The sequence below is a fragment of the Myotis myotis genome, unplaced genomic scaffold, assembly GCF_014108235.1.
Source record: "Myotis myotis isolate mMyoMyo1 unplaced genomic scaffold, mMyoMyo1.p scaffold_m19_p_2, whole genome shotgun sequence".
Lineage (NCBI taxonomy): Eukaryota > Metazoa > Chordata > Mammalia > Chiroptera > Vespertilionidae > Myotis > Myotis myotis.
Genome location: NW_023416324.1, coordinates 147,579,977 through 147,600,917, shown reverse-complemented (window position 1 = coordinate 147,600,917; position 20,941 = coordinate 147,579,977). Strand labels below are relative to the sequence as shown.

The following is a 20,941-nucleotide window of genomic DNA, read 5'->3' as shown; positions in this document are numbered from 1 at the left end:
TTGCTGCAATAAGAAAACTGGGAAGACGATTCTGCTATAAACATAGAAAAAAAATCACCAAAGTAGAAGATAGCAAATTTGAATCATAAGGAATGAACTTTACATCTGGAAATTACATATTGTTGTTGCAATAATTTCTCCTTACATTTTAGACCAGGGTTGTTCAGATACCTTGATTCTAAAGCATGAAAACACATCCTTCAACATGTTGTCAGTCTTCATGAAGGTTCTTGATAATAACCTATTTTTGACATGAAAAAAGGTAGACATTACTAATATCTGTAAGAATAAAAACAAGGTAGGAGAAAATCTTTAGCCAACTCTGACAGCTTGATTACAGACTGGCTTGTATGGCCCTCTAGTGTCTCTATCAAACACTGGGTCCTGAACCATGCAGGACAGTGTGTGGGACAGGCAGTGTACTGTAGTATAGACAGCCCAGGCACTGGAGTCAGAAATCTCTGGTTTAAATTCTGTCTTGGCCAAAGAGGAGGGGTGCAACATGGAGCACTTCACATTTGGAGTACAACCTTCTTCATCTATGAGAGGAAGTAAGAATGCATTCTTTACAGATTGTTAAGAGGGCTAAATGTAATTGCACATATAAACTTCCTTGCGTGGTCTCATGGCAGGTGTTTAATAAATTTTCAAATAAATACAAAGTTGTCTTCATCTCACCACTAAGGAATGAAGTATGGAGATTTGTACTATTACAATGACTCCTTAGGGTACACTCACTAAATTCTTCCAGCTTCCCTCCGCTTACTTACTTCCAAGTTAGAGAATTGTTTAGGATCCTCCCCATCTCTAAAGGGACCTCTTTTACTACTAATGTCCATTGTCCACAGCCTTTCACATGTGATTTCTACTCTTCCCTTCTAAATCCCATATACCTCCAGGTTAATCTTCATAAAGCTTTGTTCTGGTCATGTCACTTCATTAACTATAACCTCCTGTGAATCCCAGAGGTCCACAGAAAATGTTCCAATTCTGAGCTAGGGCATTGAAAACTATCCATTCTTAATATACACATGTGAATGGAATAGAAAACCTATCATTAAAATTACTATCAAAATCTACTAATACAAATTATTAAGCCCAGTACAATGTTCCATGTCTAAACAGACTGAGAAACATGTAGTAGTCATAAGCAGATGTCTTTGAAACCTTCGCTGCTAGAACTGCTGGCATGACCCTAAAATATTATGAGCATTTTGCTCTTTTATAATAAGCAGAGACGTTTTTCTGGGCTGTATAGCAGGGTTGTATGAATAAAGTAGTGACTCAAAGAGTCTCAGGTAGGTGGAATATTACCAATAATAGCAACTATTCAATGATGCTGTCTCAGTCCAATTTCCCTAGACAAAGTCAAAGGTTTGTGCTAACACCTAATTAGGAAGAGCAAAGGTAAAGGAAAAGGCACTATAAGGGAGTATATTACTGAACTGGCCACAGTGTTGTAGCAAGGTCCATCAATTGCTCAGGCTCCCTGGATAACTTTAGAGAAGTATGTAAGGCTAATGAGTTTCCAAACAGTCTGGAGAAAAGGGATAAGAAAATGATTTATTTGCTTGTTCCCTCCTAGCTTCTGCCCTCTGAATAGTCAATATTCACACCATGGGGAATGAATTCCCTGCATCTGGTGGTATCACCTGGCCCTTCCACAAATGCTGAGGAAGCCAGACCCTATGCCTTTCACCTTGGTTCTTTGAGTCAGGAAATGGTAAGAGAAGTCAGTTTGAGGTAATGGAGCTCACAGATCTGGTGGAGGTGGTCATTAATACATTGATTTTTACCACAGCAGGTAGCTAAATGAAGTCTATGCTGAATCAGTCATAGGATCCCTTCTGTGTCTGTTCTTCAGAATTATGTGCATAATGCTCATGAGAGATAAAGTGGAAAGAAGCAGGTTGAATAGGGAAAGTCTTCAGATCACCCAACATATCTGACACCTGTGAGAGGAAAGAGGAAAGGAAGCAGGAATGGGCCAGGTGAGTTGCCGGCTGTGGGCTGTGATGCAGATCTGGCAAAGCCTAAGCCAACTCCATAGGGTGCTCTGGAGCAATGACTGCCCAGTAGAAGAGACCCACAATAGGCAGAAATGGCCAGGCCCCAGCACTCCTACCATGCTCAGTGAGGTGCTGACAGCTACTTTGGAAACAGTGACCCTCATCCTAATGCCACGGCAGTTTCCAAAGGTGCTATGGTTCCCAACTTTAAAGTAAGTTCTTCTTGAAGTGAGACACAAGCAGGACATCTCTACAGATCTTGTTTGTCTCTTAGCACTTAGCTAAGAAAATTCAAAGTTTGATGAGATTGATTCCCTAATTGTAAAATTAAATGCATGGTTTTCTTATTTGAACTTTCTGATTTTGGGACTGTTGACCAGTTTCTTCTAGCTAATCTGCCTGGTAAGTATACCCACTAAGTATACTTCTTTATATCAGTAAACTTGGCAGAAAAAAATGGCCAAAATTATTTAGGGGCAGTTTCCATCTAGAGATATGCATAGATCTCTATAACTAAAAAAAAAACAACAAAGTTTTCATTCTCTTTGGACCAGATCAGCAATACAGAGCAGATGATAGTTAGGAAAGTGTTCCAAGATGAGCAATGGTTATAATTATGGCAGGATTGATTGATGGAGAAAGAAAAAAAATATCTAATTTGTACAGCTGGTCTTCACAGTTACTGAGAAGGACCAAAGAAGTCTGCAAATACTTGGGATGTAAAATACTAATTAAAAGACACAATTAGTAGCATTGAAAAGGACATAAGTTCATGCAGCGAAATAAAGTTTTAAAATAAATATTTTTTTTCTCAATGGCAAGAAAAAAACTTCCCCACCTAGAAGAGGCTTATGAAATTATATTTAAAATTAGACTAGAAAGAAACCCAGGTCATAGTAAACAATTTTGTACCATCCCCTTGAGGAATCAACTTATTGGATTTTTTTCTATTTCTTGTTTATCTCCTTCTGTGTCTATACCACAGCTTCCCAGAGACTTTATTAGTGCTCTTGGCAGCTCTGGTTACAAATGGAGAACTAATGATTTCCCTATGGAGGGCTCAAATATCCTTGGAGAGAAAGCTGAACTGAAAATTTTCAGGCAACTACTACATTCTCTCCTAGTGTGGCAGCTGGTCTGTTGGAGAGAAGAACAGGAAGTCCCTGACCGAAGAGTAGGCTGTGTTCTAAAAGCAGCAGAGTGAAAACTCATAACCCAGTTCCCCATGGAAAGACTTAACCATTAACAGTGATTAACTATCATTAGAGAATACTGGCTGGATCAAGTTTGTTTAACCCCTACCCTACCAGAGGTGCAGTGATAACAATATTAGTTTAAAGAAGTCTAACTTCCTAACCATGTGTGTCATGCCAAAGTACTTGTTTCTAAGGGGAAATGCAAGCAAGCAGGGCCTCAGAAAGACAATGTGGTCTTGCAAGGGCAATGAGTGTAAACACTATCTCAAGCTTATAGCAGCAGTAGGACAAGAAATGGAACAAGCGGTACATCCTCCACTACTATTAATACTCAAGGATGGCTTGTGGGCATACAGCCTACTTAGTCACACAGAGACCCATGTTTAGGAAAACCCTGTCTTTTGGTCACTGCCTTGAAATTTTTAATAGATCCTGAACAAGAGGCCCCACATTTTAATTTAGCATTGGACCCCACAAATCATGCAGCCGGTCCTGCTAATACTATCTTAAAATTAACAAAGTGCTTTTCCATACATTACCTCACTTTATCATCACAAATGCCCGTGAAGTAGTAAGACAGATGTTACTGTCTCTGCTTTACAGTTATGTAAATAGATGCTCAAAGAAGCAAGGCATTTGCTTTACAAAGTTAAATGCAAGAGCTGAACCTAAATCCATGATTTTCCATTAGCCCCACTGCCTCCAGATATCCTGAACTGTGGTTCCATTACAGAATAATATAAAATGGCAGGTTGGGCAATGGGAATAGCCTCCTATTCTCAGTAGCTCTACATTACTAGTATTATTTCATCTCAAATTCTTTCTAAGTAACAAGATCTTGCTCCTTTTTGACAAGATCAACTTCTTTCTTTTCTATTTCTTAACAGACCTTAATTTTTTTTTTTTTTGCTATTCAGTCATTATCTAAATCCCACTGATCTTCTGTGTACATGTTCTTTTCCTAATTGGCAGGGTCATATGTGGGTTTCCCGTGCTTGTTTGACCACTGTCAGTACACAGAAATGACCTGTGATCTTGCTAACCAAGTGTGTGGGATTTCTGGGTAACTTTGTCTTAGCTTTATGCAGTAAGAACAGAGTTCTAATTAGGAATCCCATGAGGCATGGCTGAAAAATGTTGAATAGCACATGATAAAGTACTAGTACATCTATCCCTGTTAGAAAATGCATAGGCGTAGATGAAGGAAAGATGACTGATGATAAGATATCAGGTTTGAGGATTGCAGAAGCCCCTAGAAGGTGCACATCACGGCAGGAACAACCAGGGATTTCTCACTCTGCACGATAGATCTGAAGATGGGAAGTTACTCAAGGCTTCCATCATAAAAGCAGTTTTAAAGCCTCTAAGGACAAGAAAATTATTTTTCTCTCTAAGGTGCATAAAGGACCATATTTAGGTTACCCAGGTCTTTGGTCTTGGGGGTAAGTTATAGCCACCCCAATAGTGAATCTGGCTGAACTCCAGGTGAGCTATTTACTATAATGTACCATATAAAAGAGACAGAGAAGTCGTTATAAAAGATTATATTCCAGTGACACCCCCAGTTTCAGAAAATTACTGAGTAAAAACAATTAGTATCTTAATAACATATTCTAGATCTCAACCCATGGAGTACCCAGTATAGAGAAAAAAGCATGAGCACTTGAACCATACAGACCTACGATAGCAGCCGAGCTTACTTACGCACATTTTTGTAGGCGTGGACAATTTATTTAACCTCAAATTTTTCCGACTTTCTAAGAAAGTGGGAAATAATAACATCTCCATTCGTTTGTCAGGAATAATAAACAACCTTATCTCATAGCGCTGGACACAGAGTATGTGCTCAAAAGGGAAGGCTGCTACTATTTATTTCCCTCCAGTCACGGTGACAACCCTTGGCTTGCCTGGGAAACATTCTTTTTCATCCTGACTTGACCCTTTACCCAGTAGCACAGAGTCTATAGTTGTCAATAGCCAAAGTGAGGGGCAGCTCCTCCATTTCCAGGTTACAGAATCTTAAAATTGGAGTGGGGGGAAATGTAGTCCTCCTTTTATGTTGGCTCAAGTCCTGGCACTCCTTCTCAACCCTACCCACCCACCCACCCCCACTCACACACAAATATACAGTATATTTTAAACTATTCTCCTGCATCCTCCATTTCATCTATCACTGCTCCAACCCAACACTAGTGTGGCCAGATTCCAAGACCAACTTTATTCTCAGAGGATCTGTTATTTGTGCACCACTGTGCATTACAAGAGGGGAAGCAGTTTGATTACATGCTGCTTTCAACACCGAGTCATTTTGTATAAGCTGCAATTAAACATTTACAATCATTTGAGAGTAGTAAGAGAGACATAGTTTTACAACATAATTGTGATGTTGGCTTTGCAGCATTTTTCTTTATATCTAAAAATTTGTAATCATGCAATGTTGGTATATGTATAGAAGCTCCCTATAGAAGAAGCAAATAATCTATAGTTTTATAAAGAAACACTGAACTTTTTGTTACTGCCAACTTATAAATAATATTTAAAACATTTTATGTAGTCTAAGAATTTATAAGTTTTTCATGTTTTGAATTATTACAATACCTTTTTAAAATATATTTTTATTGATTTCAGACAGGAACGGAGAAGAAAATAGAGATAGAAACATCAATGATGAGAGAATTATTGATCAGCTGGCTCCTGCACACCCCACACTGGGGATCAAGCCCACAACCTGGGCATGTGCCCCGACTGGGAATCCAACCATGACCTCCTGGTTCATAGGTCAATGCTCAACCACTGAGCCATGCTGGCCAGGTTAATAGTGACAATACTTTTGATTTCTCTGTGCAAATGGTAACGATGAGCATCTTATTTTTCTAAAAGGTCTATCACTTCTTGCCACAACTAATGAAATCTAAACAGCAACTGCTTGAGTCACTTTGTAATTAACTAACTCTATCTCTCCATAATTATAACAATCTAAAAAGCTGAACTTATAGTACAAAATTGAATAATTTTAGCAAGTTTTGCTAAATCTGTCTGCCAGGTAAGTGACCACACTTATGATTTGTGTTCCTTGCTTTCACACCTGGCTCCGGTGTACTAGCACTACAGAAGATGTTTTCAATGCAGAGAAGAAAGCCAACATAGTAAAATAAACTCACAAGACTACTAGTCAAAAAGCATGGGTTCTTTTTCCTACCTGCTGGAAGATGAATGCTTGTATGCCCTCTAAATTCTAAGTTGAAATCCTAATGTCCAATGTGATAGTATTAGAAGGTGGGAGTTTGGTCCCGCTGGTTTTGCTCAGTGGATAGCACTTCGGCCTGTAGACTGAAGGGTTCTGGGTTGAATTTCCATCAAGGGCACATGCCCAGGTTGCAGGCTTGATCCTCATAGGGGGCATACAGGAGGCAGCCGATCAATGATTCTCTCTCATTATTGATGTTTCTATCTCTCTTCCCCTGTCCCTTCCTCTCTGAAAACAATAAAAATACCTATCTAATAAAAGACAAAAAGGGTAATTGACCGTACCTTCGCTACACTTCCTATTGGCTAATCAGGGTGATATGCAAATTAACCACCAACAAAGATGGCAGTTAATTTGCATACGTAGGCTCCAAGCAGTGGAGCGAAGCCAAACATACCCAAAGCTGGCCAAGCAGGGAGGCCTCATGGCCCCGGGATCAGCGGAACCACGAGGCCTCACTGCCCTGGGACCAGCAGAGTCGCGAGGCCTCACCTCCCCGGGATCAGCGGAGCCATGAAGCCTGATGGCTGGGGGGGAGAGGGGGGGCTCTGGCCGGAGCCCAGCCAGAGCGAAGGCCTGGGTCCTGGGTGCCAGAGGAAAACTGGTGCCAGCGGCCAAGGGAAGGGAAGGCCTATCGCATGAATCTCTTCATGCAACAGGCATCTAGTATTTTTAATAAAAAGAAGGTGGAAGTTTGGGACAGGGAGGGCAATGATTAAGTCATGAAGCCAGAGTCCTCAAGAATGTCATTAGTGCTCGTATAAAGGAGGCTCCAGAGAGCTTCCTCTCACCTGCCACCATGTGAGGCTGCAACAAGAAGTCTCAGAAGAGGATCCTTACCCTGATCTCAGACTCCCAGCCTCCACAACTGTGAGAAATAAATGTCTGTTGTTTATAGGCCACCCAGTCTGCGGTATTTTGTTACAGCAGTCCAAATGCACTAAGACACTACTTTTGAATTTCCCAGCATCTGATCTTAAACTAATCACTTCATCTCTCTGAGACTTGTTCTTTATTTGAATCTTAAAATTTGGCTACAGTAAACTATGAGATCTATACCAGTCATCAACTCCTGTGACCCAGTTTTCCAGGAACCTTACGTTTACATAAAGGATAGGCCCACACACTACCTTGCCCGCTTGGACTGTCTTGCCTGTCATATTATAAGGCAAAAAAATATTCTGCTAGAATGAATTAAAGAAAATCATTAAAGGTATAAATGGGAGAAGCAATGCGGCTGAATTTGTTCCCCTAACTCTGTATTAGTGAATTGTTAATTCATATCGAGAACATCGTGACCTTAAATGGCAAATAGATGGAAACTGAGACATGAAACATTTGTCCCAGGTTAACCACTCAAGTCATGGCAAAGCCAAGACTAAAACTAAGGTCTCCTAACTCCAGTCTATTGTTATTACTGATTTGTAAATTGCCAGTGTTTCTTAACATTAATATGACAATGGGTGAGACTTTGAGAAATTTTATTCAAGTGAAATTTGAAGCCACATTGTTCATAATCTTGTGTACTCCCCAGTAATTTCTTTCCCAAAAGTATGTAGAATTCTGGAGAATGAGAAAGGTATGAATGATGAAAGGAAGCCTTTAGCCTCTCAAACACTGAACTAATCCCAAACCCCAGAAGTTTCTTGTGGCATCCATGGATGCTATAAAAAACCACCTTCTTTTATTTGTTCATTTTTTGTTTGTTAATCCTCTCTTGGGAATATTAGCAGGTAAAAGATCACAATCCCTCTCGAAACTGGCATTTAGTTTCATTTAGAATCTTGTACAACTTGTTTCTTAGGTGACTGTTTCTTCTCCAGGTTATTTTATATAAGCAGTCATCTGCACTACTGATTTAAAGTTTTAAAATGTATTTACTATATGCTATGGAAACTTATAGCTCCTCACCCAAATCTGTTTTTCTCTGAGTGTGACATCTCTTTTCTGCTGAGACTCTGACTGACACAGGTGCTGAAAAGAGGATGTTGATGGCCCTTTGGCAGGAAAACAAAGCAACCAACAGCCATGGGTAGTTCAGTGAAGAGACATTTTCCCTTGGTCTCAGGTCCCTTCTGAGTCCCCCAAGCAGAGGAATCAAGCCTTGAGAAGAGATAAGGAGGTGGTCTGAGGTAAAGAAACCCTCACCCCAGAGAGAGGGGGGGGGGAGGCCCATATACAAATATAAGTATGAACTTTCAAAATAGCAGATAAATAAATTCCATTAAATAATGGTGTTGAAAGAATGAGCCAATATAAAAAGAATGTGTGAAGGTCAAGTTTCAAAAAGTACTAGGGAAACAAACCGACTCAGGTGCCCTATAATCAATTTTTCACAGCTGGAATCACTGAGATTGTCAAGTGGGTTTCACAGTTTACCTGCAATCATAGGAACCCAGGAGCAGAAGTAGCCTTGGATTTTTGCTTGGCTTTTTTGAGTCACACTGCCTCTAAGGATGTGGCCTTTTACATTTAATCCACTGGAAAAAATATTAGTGAGTGACTGAGAACCATAGACAGGCAGTCATATGTCCTGCAAGGGAATGAAAAAGTTACAAAATGGCTTTCCAAACAGAAGAAAGCAAAATCCATCCTTCTGTGTTTACTAGTAAAAAGCTACAAAAGAGCATGTCATTCAATTAACCTTAAAGATTTATCTGTAAATGACATGTTATAAATGTACTAGAGGCCTAGTGCACGAAATTCCTGCACTTGAGGGGGGTCCCTTAGCCTGGCCTGAGCTCTCTCGCAGTCCAGGAGTACTTGGGGGATGTCTGACTAAGCCATCAGTCGGACATCCTTAGTGCTGCCGTGAAGGCGGGAGAGGATCCCACTGCAGCAGAGGCGGGAGAGGTTCCACCACCACCACTGTGCTCGCCAGCTGTGAGCCCAGCTTCTGGCTCAGTGCCGCTCCCCCTGTGGAAGCGCAGTGACCACCAGGGGGCAGCTCCTGCATTGAGCATCTGCCGCTGGTGGTCAGTGTGCATCATAGTCATTCTAAAGTCAAGCCGAAACCAGCTCTCCAAAATCCCCTGAGGGGTTCCGGATTACAAGAGGGTGCAGGCCAGGCTGAGGGATCCCATCGGTGCACGATTGGGGCCGGCGAGGGAACCAGGAGGCTGGCCAGCCGAGGAGGGACTGCAGAAGGGCTCCAGGGCATGTCTGGCCCATCTCACTCAGTCCCGATTGGCTGGAAACCAGCAGCAAGCTAACCTACCGGTCGGAGTGTCTGCACCCTAGTGGTCAGTGCATGTCATAGCGAGCGGTTGAGCAACCTTAGAGTATCATTAGCATATTACACTTTGGTTTAACGGTCAACTGGATGACCGGACATTTAGGATTTTATTATATAGGATACTGTAAGGGCACACATCTAGAGTTTTTATTTATTTTAGAGAGAGAGAGGATGGGAGAGAGAGAGAAACATCAATGTGAGAGAGAAACATCAATCAGATGTTTCGAATATGCACCTGACCAGTGATTTAACCCCTAACCTTTTGGTGTATGGAATGACACTCGAACAACTGAGCCACCCAGCCAGGGCTAGACTTTATTTTTGATCATAGATATAACTCAAATCAGTGTTGAATTCTAATATCATAGAATTAGCTGTCCAGCTAATATCCATAGCCCAAGGTAATTTAATAATCATAAAACAAGACAGTATTTTTAATTAAATAAATGGAACATGAAATATATTGTAATAATATGTAATTCATGTAATAATATTGGAGGTGGGACAAGTTAGAGCCTTCCTCATAATAAAGTATTAATTATTAACTAGGTTAAGTAGTTTCTTTTAGAGCTTACAAAACTCATCAAACTGGAATTATCCTGTGAAGTATGTTCATCTTCAAAATTATATTAACATTTGAAAAAACTTTTGTAAATGTGGGCATGATTTTTCCCCCAGGTATTACATGAAACAACATATCATATTTCTGACTAGGATGTGCTAGCATTAGGGATGTCTGTGACCTTCTCAACACACTTGGTCAACATCTGTCCATCACCTTTTAAGATGGCTCTAGATCACTTTGTAAATGAAAAATAACTATTCTAATACTTTTCAACATGGGTATGGGTGGCTGGTGTGGAGTTGCCACCACAGTGATCAACATGTATATCTGTGTCTGCGAACATGCACATACACTCACATGTTTAGGAAAAGTTATCTTTAAGCTGGCAATAAGGGGCTCTCATTCATAAATCTCTGTTTTTGTCCAAAGAGTCATATCTCAATTCCCAAACTGGCATTAAGACACTCTAAAGGCATGCCTTACACTCTTTCCATTTCATTTCCAGGCATTAATCTTCTCCATTCTGCAACTCCTTATCTATTTATCCCTCTATTGGACCTTTCTCTCCACACATTTGATCATGTTGTCCTCACTTCTTTCCTCCTAACCAAATTCTATCCATTATTTATGCCCCAGTTTAAACTCTTCCTCTTCTATAAAATGGTCCTAAAGTATTTCAGCCCAATAGTCACCCTCTCCTTTTCTCATCTGGCACTGTGAGTCTGTCTTACTAATTTTAAAATTAATTATTCACTACCTTATGAGAGATATATTAATATTGAAGCTAGCCTCTTAGAGTTTTATCATTTTACTATGTCTGTAATTACTGGAACTTGCCTGAGTGAATCTGTGTGTGTATGTGTGACAGGAAATTCAAACAAGATACAAATAAGGGCAGGAAAGAGATGAAATGGGACTTTTCAATTATGTAAAGGTCTATATTGCCTTTTTATTTTTTATAAATTATGCTTTGTTTGTCACTTATTTCAATGGCAGAGATCTGTCTTTATGCTTTTTTAAAAAAGTTCCTGGTAACACTTAACATAACAATTAATAACTATTGACAATCAACATTTTTGCTTGATTTATGATATACAGAACCAGATTACTGATTAATACATACAAGCCTAGAGTCAGAGCAGGGATTAGGGGGGGAAAGGAAAAACAAAACAGTAACAATAAAAACCTAGGTTGGTACTTTAGCTTGTTGTATTTCTCTTGGCTCAAGCCCACATTCAAAGACCCAGGAAAACCTCTTTGGATAGTCAAATCAGCACAAACCAAGCTAACCTTGCAAGTACACTTCCAGAAAGAAGAAAAAACCTACTTTAAAGAAGGAAAAGTAACCAACAAACATCAAAACTGAAATGTCCAAAAAGCCCACGATGTTCCTGTGCCTTTAAGTGTCTTAGAAGTGTCCCCTGGGGTTGGTCCCTAAGGAAGCTCTTTGCGCTGCTCCTCAGGTCTGCTTTACCTCCGTCTGGAGTGGCACCCCTTGGTGGTCTGTTCACCTCTTTGCTGGTCACCCCTTGCCTGTGTTCTCTCTATGCAAAGATAACCTTTGGTAGGAGAAGATGGAAGTTCCTGGTCAGTGATTACAGCTCCCCTGCAGATCTTTGAGTTCAGGCTAGAAAGCTTTCCTCTTAATGTGTGTCCTCTCTGTTTGGAGAGCTATTGTTTCTGCATAAGAATCCTTGCTCATGCCCTGACCGGTTTGGGTCAGTGGATAGAGCGTCGGCCTGTGGACTGAAAGGTCCCAGATTCGATTCCGGTCAAGGGCATGCACCTCGGTTGCGGGCACATCCCCAGTAGGGGGTGTGCAGGAGGCAGCTGAATCGATGTTTCTCTCTCATCGATGTTTCTAACTATCCTTCTCCTTCTTCCTTCCTCTCTGTAAAAAAAAAAGAATCCTCTCTCTGAATGAGGTCATTCTGTTTCTTCCCTTGTATTGCCTTGTAGTTCAGATTATGCCTGTGCTGCAAGAATCTCCTCAAACTCTCTCTGACCTGGGGTCCCTTCTTTCTCTAAGCACTAGGCATTTGCTTCTCAATCTTCTAAATCCATCCCCACCCCCCACCCCCCACCCCCACCACCACCACCACACACACACTGAAGCGGATGAGGGGCTGGCAACTGCCTCCCCAATAACTCTCATTAAGCTCCATGTAGGAGCAAAGTTTCTACACTAGGTGAGGCACCTTCTTCAGCAACTCCTAGACAGAGAGTCTAGGACTGACCCATGACGGCATGAGAGTGTGTATGCAGGAAGTGGGCATCTGAAAGGATAAAGAGGATAGAAAGAGGCGTGGACTCAGCGTGGCCACAGGAAATAAGGCTGGATGAAGATTCCAAATCACAGGCAGGGAGGAAATGTAAAAAAAGATCATCGTTGGCAAAAATGGCACCAGGAAGGCATTCTGATGCTGTTTATAAAATAACAGCATTATTGATCATAACAGGTGCAGTACTTGGAAGATAAATGCTTGCTAATCATATAATGAACTTATGAACCATAACTATTTGGTATTTTATAATACTCAAAGCTCTTCCAAATATATAACTCATGGGCTTCTCACAATGTTGAAGCGGAATCTGTTATCATTGTTGTGTAATAGAAGAAAAGGTGGAGGTTAGGGGGGATTCCCTGACCTGAGCAAGATCTCAGAGTAAAAGGAATGAAAGGATCTTACTCTATTTTCTTTCCACTTGTCTGTCTGCCCTGGTGATAAATGGACTTATGCCTTATTCCCAAGAATTAAGCTCCACCTTTTGGCCCAGTGCTGATATCTAAGCTTCAACCCTTGATCCAGCACCAAATCCTTACCTTAAAATCTGCATACATTCCAGGCTCTAGTCTAAAGTCTGCTGTGCCCTTTGGATGAAAGCCTGATCCCTGAATAGAAATCTCCAAGCAGACCTCCCTGACTCACTGCCTTCAACTTCCTGAAAGCTACTCAACTCTGCAGGACCTGTGGATATTCTTAGTCCACCAGTGCCTCCCTCTACATCAAGCATGTCAAACTCAGAGGCTAACACGGACCAAATAAACGAGGCATGCAGCTTGTAGGCCGTGAGTTTGACATGGTTGCTCTACATCTTTTATATCACCCAGTGCTAACTGATTTCCTCATCTGGAAGGTGTAATCACAGAATACATGCAGTATTGTGGATTTTGTTTTTGTTATTTTTCAAGATCAGACAGTGTTGAGTACCTACAATAATATACATCCCTCTGCCTGCCCCAAATAAGAGCTTCCCCTCCTGTTTTTCAATCTTCTGTTGCTGACTGAGCCATGCCCAGTCCTGTCTGGAAATATTGCAGTGGTGACATTAAAACTTTCCTCTTAAAATTCCAGCTCTGAGTGAAGGTCCATTCCAAACCTCTTCAAAGCAATAAAAAAGTGAGTCATAAGAGACTTTTTCAATGACAAAGATGTTCAACCCATAGTGTAATCCCTTGTGATTTTGAAGAACTCTTTTTCATAACATTATTTTCTCTAAGTAAATTTAGAATGTGTGGATAATAATGTGGTCGGGGCCACAGGAAACTACAAATATCAGTGAACAACCTTTAATAAGACATAAAAATTCTCAATATGTGTTGGTACTGGTTTCCCATAAGAACAGATATTTCACAAGAAAAAGGGCAAAGCTGCCAACTAATCTTCAGATCAGAAGCAGGCACTAGGAGTGTTCCGGCAACTGCACAGAGATATCAAAGCTAGCACTTTGTCTTTTGATGAAGTATTGCCCTTTTCCCCCAAGTAATATCTAATTATTAATGCTCTTCCCAAGAATAGTAACATCCGTGCCCATGTGCTCATTGTCAGGGGCCCTGGCCCATGTGTGTCGTTGTCACAGAGCAGACACCGGCTGATAATTATAAGGGCTTCTCTATTTCATGAATAAGGAAAAGGTTATTAGCAGATATATTGTTTTAGGATGCCATTTCCAGATGTGTTAAATAAAACCAGCTCTCACCCAAAAGCCACCTTTACTCCTTTTCTAATGAACTAATATTAGCACAATTGAGCAAATGGTATAGGTAAAAAGACATGGAGAATCTGAAAATTAAGATCTGAACCTAATTCCAGTCCATATTATTGGTATGAATTGGGCTTAAAAATATCTTTAGGCCTCAGTATCCTCATCTGTAAAGTAGGCCCATCAGTACTGCTTAGTTTATTATTATGAGGAAAAAATGGGTGAAAGTATATATTATAAAGCTTTATACAAATATGTGATTATTATTCTTATACTGACATTCTGAGATAGTTTGCAAAGAAGCACAGCTAGACAGAGAGTTTCTGATGGTAATATGACTACACTCTTCCAGAAGTCACAAGGGGGGGGGGGGGGAGGAGGGGGACACTAATATGGTTCAGATCACTTCCTGTCCAAAAAGTATCATCACAACAGGAATCTTTGAATAGCAGACACAGGTCACATGGTTTAAGAAATATTTGAGCCCCATAAAAGCATGTCCATCAGCATTAAAGAAATTTAAATTTGTTTTAATAAAATTTAAATATGAATGAAACCCATGCACTTCTAGTATCTCATCAAATAAATATATCTGTATGACTAAAGGCAGAATTTTTTTTCCAGCAATAAAGAGAGAGAAATTCTAATCTTTTACTTTTCTGTTCCTTTCACTTGAACCAATGAAGAAACTCAGTGAGCATCCAGATTGAGCAATATATTTCAAATGAAGGCAGGCATGCAATGCACAAATTTCTATCCAAAGACATTTAAACTATCTAATGAAGCAAAGTCTGCCTATGAGCTCCTCCCAAGTTATCAAAGACACCTCAATAGTCACTCATATTTGCACCTTTTACCCCAAATGTTATGAACAGTTCTAGATATCCTGTTAACACAATACGGCAGTCTGCTCATAAGAAAATAAACGGTCACTTACTAGGCACCTGCTCTATGCCAGACAGAGTGCCAATCACTGAGAAGAGAGAGATGAACAATACAGTCAGGTTCCCAGTCAACTGATTCACAAGGTTCATCCTCCATCAGTGCCACCATCATGTGTGCAAGAAGGAGGGGAGACTGCAAGTGTGGCACTTGTGGGCCCCTTCTAGATCTTGGGCTTTGATGACTCCAACTGTGGCCACTGCTCCCATCCTCCTCCAGTTCCTAAATAGAGCTTCCTATCTCTAGGATGGCCTTCTTTCTGTGTCTAGAAGATAGTATCTTCAGATATCCTTTTGTTTCCTTTCTCATGTGTAAATATTCATGAGTACAAGTGGAAGAAAAAAAATAAATAAAGGCCTTTCCTGTCTACTGGAAAACATGTGAAGGGAATAAGAATTTGTTCATTTGCCCATTCATTAAAACTAATGAGCACTGAAGACTTTCTGAGATAAATGTAAGTTTCTGGAGACACAAAGATGGAAAAAGACACTTTCTGCTGGAAAGAAAACCCCAGTTCAGTCACAGGGTGCAGGCATATGAATAATATGGTGGCACTAGGCAAATGTTATACTAGTGGTGGATGTGGGTACCAGGATCAATGGGAGCACTAAGAAGGACACTGATTATTTCTAGAGTTTTGTGGAAGGAATAAGCTTTACCAGACCTTTGAGGGGAAGATGGAAAATTGGAATCCAAAAGGGGAGGAGAGAGGAGCTCTAGGATAAGAAGCGTGTGCCAAGAGTTTTAGGCATAAAAGGCCATAGCTCAGGGACTCCAAGCATACAACATGGCTGTGCTGTAGAGAGAGGCCAGAAAGAGGCTGGGAAGGTGGGTGACTTTGAAGGTGTTGGAGAGTAGAATATGGGGTTTGGACTTTTATTCTCTGGGCAGAGAATTTAAAGCAAGAAAGTGATGCATACAAACCTGAGTTTTGGTAATATTCTTCTGAAGACTGTAGACAATGGACTGCAAAATGGAAACAGACTTCAGTTAATAATTTATTAGATGAATGGAAATGATTAATGTGAGAAAATAAAAAGTAATAAATTCAAATGTGCCTCAGTGGATAGAGCATCAGCCTGTACACCAAAGAGTCCCAGGTTCTATTCTGGTCAAAGGTACGTACCTTGGTTGCAGGCTCTTTCTGGCTCAAGCCCTGGTCGGGGCACATGCAGAAGGCAAGCAACTGATGTGTTTCTCTCTGTCTTTCCCTCTCCTCTTCTATTCTCCCTAAAAATTAATGGAAAAAATCCTTGGGTAAGGATTAACAAAAATATAAAAATAGTAATTAATTAATAAATTCAAAAACAAGATCTTTCAGAGGTAAAATCAGCAGTACCTCAAGGCAAAGTGAATGAGGGGAGTGAGCAGTAGGTGGAAATAAATAACTCAGAGCTTTTCCTCCAAGACAAATGATTGAGTTGGAATATCATTGACTGAGATGGAAAGAAAAATATTTTAAGAGAAGAAGTAGTAAAGAGCAAAGATTAACAGTTTGGTTTAAGCTTATTGAGTTTGAAGTACCCAATGCCATCTACCTGCTGTCTAACAGCACTTGGAATTACAGGTCTGGAGAATACCAACTAAAAACATTAATTGGAGTATCATTAGCATAAATACTTCATGGTTGAGATAATATATGAGGGCAAAAAGAAAAAATTCCAGGGAACCCCAACTGAGGAGTAGGATGAATGATGAGTAGAAGGAATCTGTTCCATAGTCATAGCCATGACCTTGGAGTTTCAGACTAATACATATAAGTATTCTATGTTACAAGACCATCCTCAAAGAGGCCAAAATCCTACCAAGGAAAAATGAAACTGAACAAAAAGCAGGCTGCAGGGTGTGATGCCTTTCCTAGCTCTTTTTCCTTTGCTGATCTTTTCAAACAAAGGAATTTTAAATGCACATATATTTTGTTAGTGTCTTTCATGCATTAATTCATTCTTTGATTCCTTTGTCAAATAGAAAACTCGTTGCACAGTACTGCTATACAGCCACCATCTAGTGGCAAAATTTGGTAACTACAGAACTGTAAATTGGGGGTGAAGGTGCTTCACTGGCAGTTTTAAGAATTTTGCTTCCTGAAAGGTAGTCCATGATGACAGAGAATGGGAAGAAGCAGGTTTTCTATATTTTTTTAAAAAAATTTAAATTTATTTCAGAGAGGAAGGGAGAAGGAGGGGGAGAGAGAGATAGAAACATCAATGATGAGAGAGAATCTTCGATCACTGCCACCTGCATGCCCCCTAGTGGGGATTGAGCCCAAAACCTGGCATTTACCCTATCTGGGAATTGAATGGTAAATTCATGGTTCATGGGTTGACGCTCAACCATGAGCCACACCAGCCAGTCTAATTTTCATGAGCAGTAATTATGGGAAATAGAAACTTACATTTATGAATGCCTTTCCTTTGAGTGCTCTAGGGAACCCTGGTATGAGCCACAGTTTCTGTAGGATTATCTGGTCTCAGGTGACATGGCAACACCTAATTAGACTGATAGAAACATGATCAGTACCCACAACCAGTCTTTATAATCCAAACATTTTATCATGTCCTACAGAGCTTTATAGGATCTAGCCACTGGCCATCTCTCCAGTCTTTTGTCACTTTGACCTTTGACCATTATAACACAGCCACAGAGACCTCCTTGTTATTACTTAAACATAAATTCATTCCAGCCACAGGGCCTTTCTATTTACTATCTCACCTCTTCCACCAATTCTTTCTACCACTTCTCCTTCTCCTCTTAGGTCTCTGTTTAAATATTTCTTTCTCAGAGAGATCTTCCCTGATAACTCTAACTCAAAACCCTTCTTCCCCCAGTTTATTTCTTCCTTGGCACTTAGCACTATCTGAAGTTATATTATTCACTTACTTGGCAAAAAATAAATAAAAATAAAAAAATCTACAGTGCAAATTCCATGAGAGAATGAATTTGAACTGCATTATTTACTAGCACCTAGAGGAGTGCTATCACATAAAAGGTGTTCAACAAATAATTGAGGACTGAGTGAATTAACCTAGGGCAGTGATGGCGCACCTATGACATGCGTGTCAGGGGTGACACTTGAACTCATTTCTTTGGTTGATTTTTCTTTGTTAAATGGCATTTAAATATATAAAATAAATATCAAAAATATAAATCTTTGTTTTACTATGGTTTCAAATATCAAAAAATTCCTATATGTGACATGGCACCAGAGTTAAATTAGGGTTTTTCAAAATGCTGACACGCCGAGCTCAAAGGGTTGACCATCATGACATAGGGGGTTCCTAGGCAGTGTCTGGGCAAAAGATAGAGTTGAGCAGACTGCAATCTACACAGAATCATGTGACGAAAAGACCCAGGCCAAATATTTTGATATACAAGTAAGAAGGTCCAGCATGTAATGCCCACATCCTCCTTAAGGTTTGCTAACCAAGTGTGGCCAAGGCAGATAGTGTGAACTTGAGTCTTACGCAACAGTTAGGAATCAAGAGTTCAAATAACAGACTGTTGGTGGTGGAGGGGTTAGAATAGAGGCTTCAGGATTTATAGGAAGCTAGTTCTCAACCCCCCTCCAAGCAATTTATCCATCTACTCAAAAGACCTATATCAACAAGGACTTGTATGCCCTAACAAGAGAGGAAGTAAAGAAAATCTGCATACAGCAGTTTATTAAGATTGAAACTAGACCACCAACTTACAGCATACAAAAAAATAAACTCAAAATGGATAAAGGACTTAAACGTAAGATGGGAAACCATAAAAATCTTAGAGGAATCCATAGGCAGCAAAATATCAGACATATGTCATAGCAATATCTTTACCGATACAACTCCTAGGACAATGGAAACTAAGGAGAAAATAAACAAATGATACTACATCAAAATAAAAAGCTTCTGCACAGCAAAAGAAACCATCAACAAAACAACAATAGAGCCAACAATTAGACTGATAGAAACATGATCAGTACCCACAACCAGTCTTTATAATTCAAACACTTTTTTTGCCAATGTTACATCCAATAAGGGTTTAATCTCCAAAATTTATAGGGAACTCATACAACTTAACAAAAAGAAGATAAACAATCCAACCAAAATATGGGCAAAGGACATAAATAGAAACTTTTCAAACGTGGACATACAGAAGGCCAAGAGACATTTGAAAAAATGCTCAAGGTCACTAATCATCCAAGAGATGCGAATCAAAATGACAATGAGGTACCATCTCACACCTGTCAGAATGGCTATCATCAACAAAGGACAAGTGCTGACGAGGATACAGGGGGAAAAGAAACCCTCGTGCATTGCTGGTGGGAATGCAGCCAGGTGCAACCACTGTGGAAACAGTATGGAATTTTCTCAAAAATTAAAAATGGAACTCCCATTTGACCCAGTAATCCCACTTCTAGGAATATTTCCAAAGATATCAGAAACACCAATCAGAAAGGATATATGAACCCCTATGTTCATAGCAGCACAATATGCAATAGCTAAAATTTGGAAACAGCCTAAGTGCCCATTAGCAGGTGAGTGGATTAAAAAACAGTGATACATCTACACAATGGAATACTACGCTGCTGTAAAAAAGAAAGAACTCTTACCATTCGCAACAGCCTATGGATGGACATGGAAAGCATTATGCTAAGTGAAATAAGCCAGTCGGAGAAAGATAAGTATCACATGATCTCACTTATTTGTGGAACATAATGAACAAAAGTAGATCCAGAGACACAGAAGCATCAAATAGACTCAGAGGGAAGGCAGGGGAAGGTGGAGGGGGTGGAGCAGGTTAGGTAGGTAAGAGATCAACCAAAGGACTTGTATGCATGCATATAAGCAAAACCAATGGACACAGACAGTGTGTGTGTGTGTGGGGGGGGGGGGTAAGGGCACGTGCTGGGGGGTGGAGTGGCCAGGCAGAGGTCAATTGAGGAAAAAAGAGACATGTGTAATACTTTAAATAATAAAGCATCTAAATGTTTTTTAAAAGGGTTGATGGCAAGGTCAAGATCAATATAACCTACCTTGCTGACTTTATGGATAATATCAGCAAAGGCAAGCCTGGAGAGAATTTCCGTCTGATCTATGACACCAAGGATCACTTTGCTGTTCATCGGATGATACCTGAAGAGGCCAAGTATAAGTTATGCAAAATGAAAAAAATCTTGGTGAGCACAAAAGGAATCCCTCATCTGGTGACCCATGATGCTTGTACCATCCACTACCCTGAGCCCTTTATCAAGGTGAATGTTACCATTCACCTTGCAAAATTACTTATTTCATCACATTGGACAATGGTAACCTGAGTATGGTGACTGGAGGTGCTAACCTGGGAATAACTGGTGTGATCACCTACAGAAAGACACGCTGGTTATTTTGACATAGTTCATGTGAAAGATGCCAGTGGTAACAGCTTTTCCACCCAGCTCTCCAACATTTTTGTTATTGTTAAGGGCAACAGATGATGGATTTGTTCTCCCTGTGGAAAGAGTACCCATCTCACCATTGCTGCAGAGAGAGGGACAAAAGGCTGGCAACCAAATAGAGCAGTGGGTGATATGAGCTGTAGGTGTTATGATTGGAAGGGTCCTTGTACTTAACTAAAGACAATGCAGCATGGAAAGAAATGGACCTCCAGGATACACCACCATTATGTGGATTCCATAGGCCTGTGGAACTCTACAGCTATATTTTTAAATTACTACACAAGATGAGTATAATGTGTGCATTCTGAAGATACGTTGTTTGTCATGTACTTGTTCTTGTGTTTTAC

The 20,941-nt window shown here is 40.2% G+C and overlaps 1 pseudogene; it reads left to right on the top strand.

Annotated features, from left to right (window-relative positions):
• Positions 1 to 502: 502 nt before the first annotated feature.
• Positions 503 to 20,725, top strand: LOC118675722 (annotated as a pseudogene).
• The last annotated feature ends 216 nt before the right edge of the window (positions 20,726 to 20,941 follow it).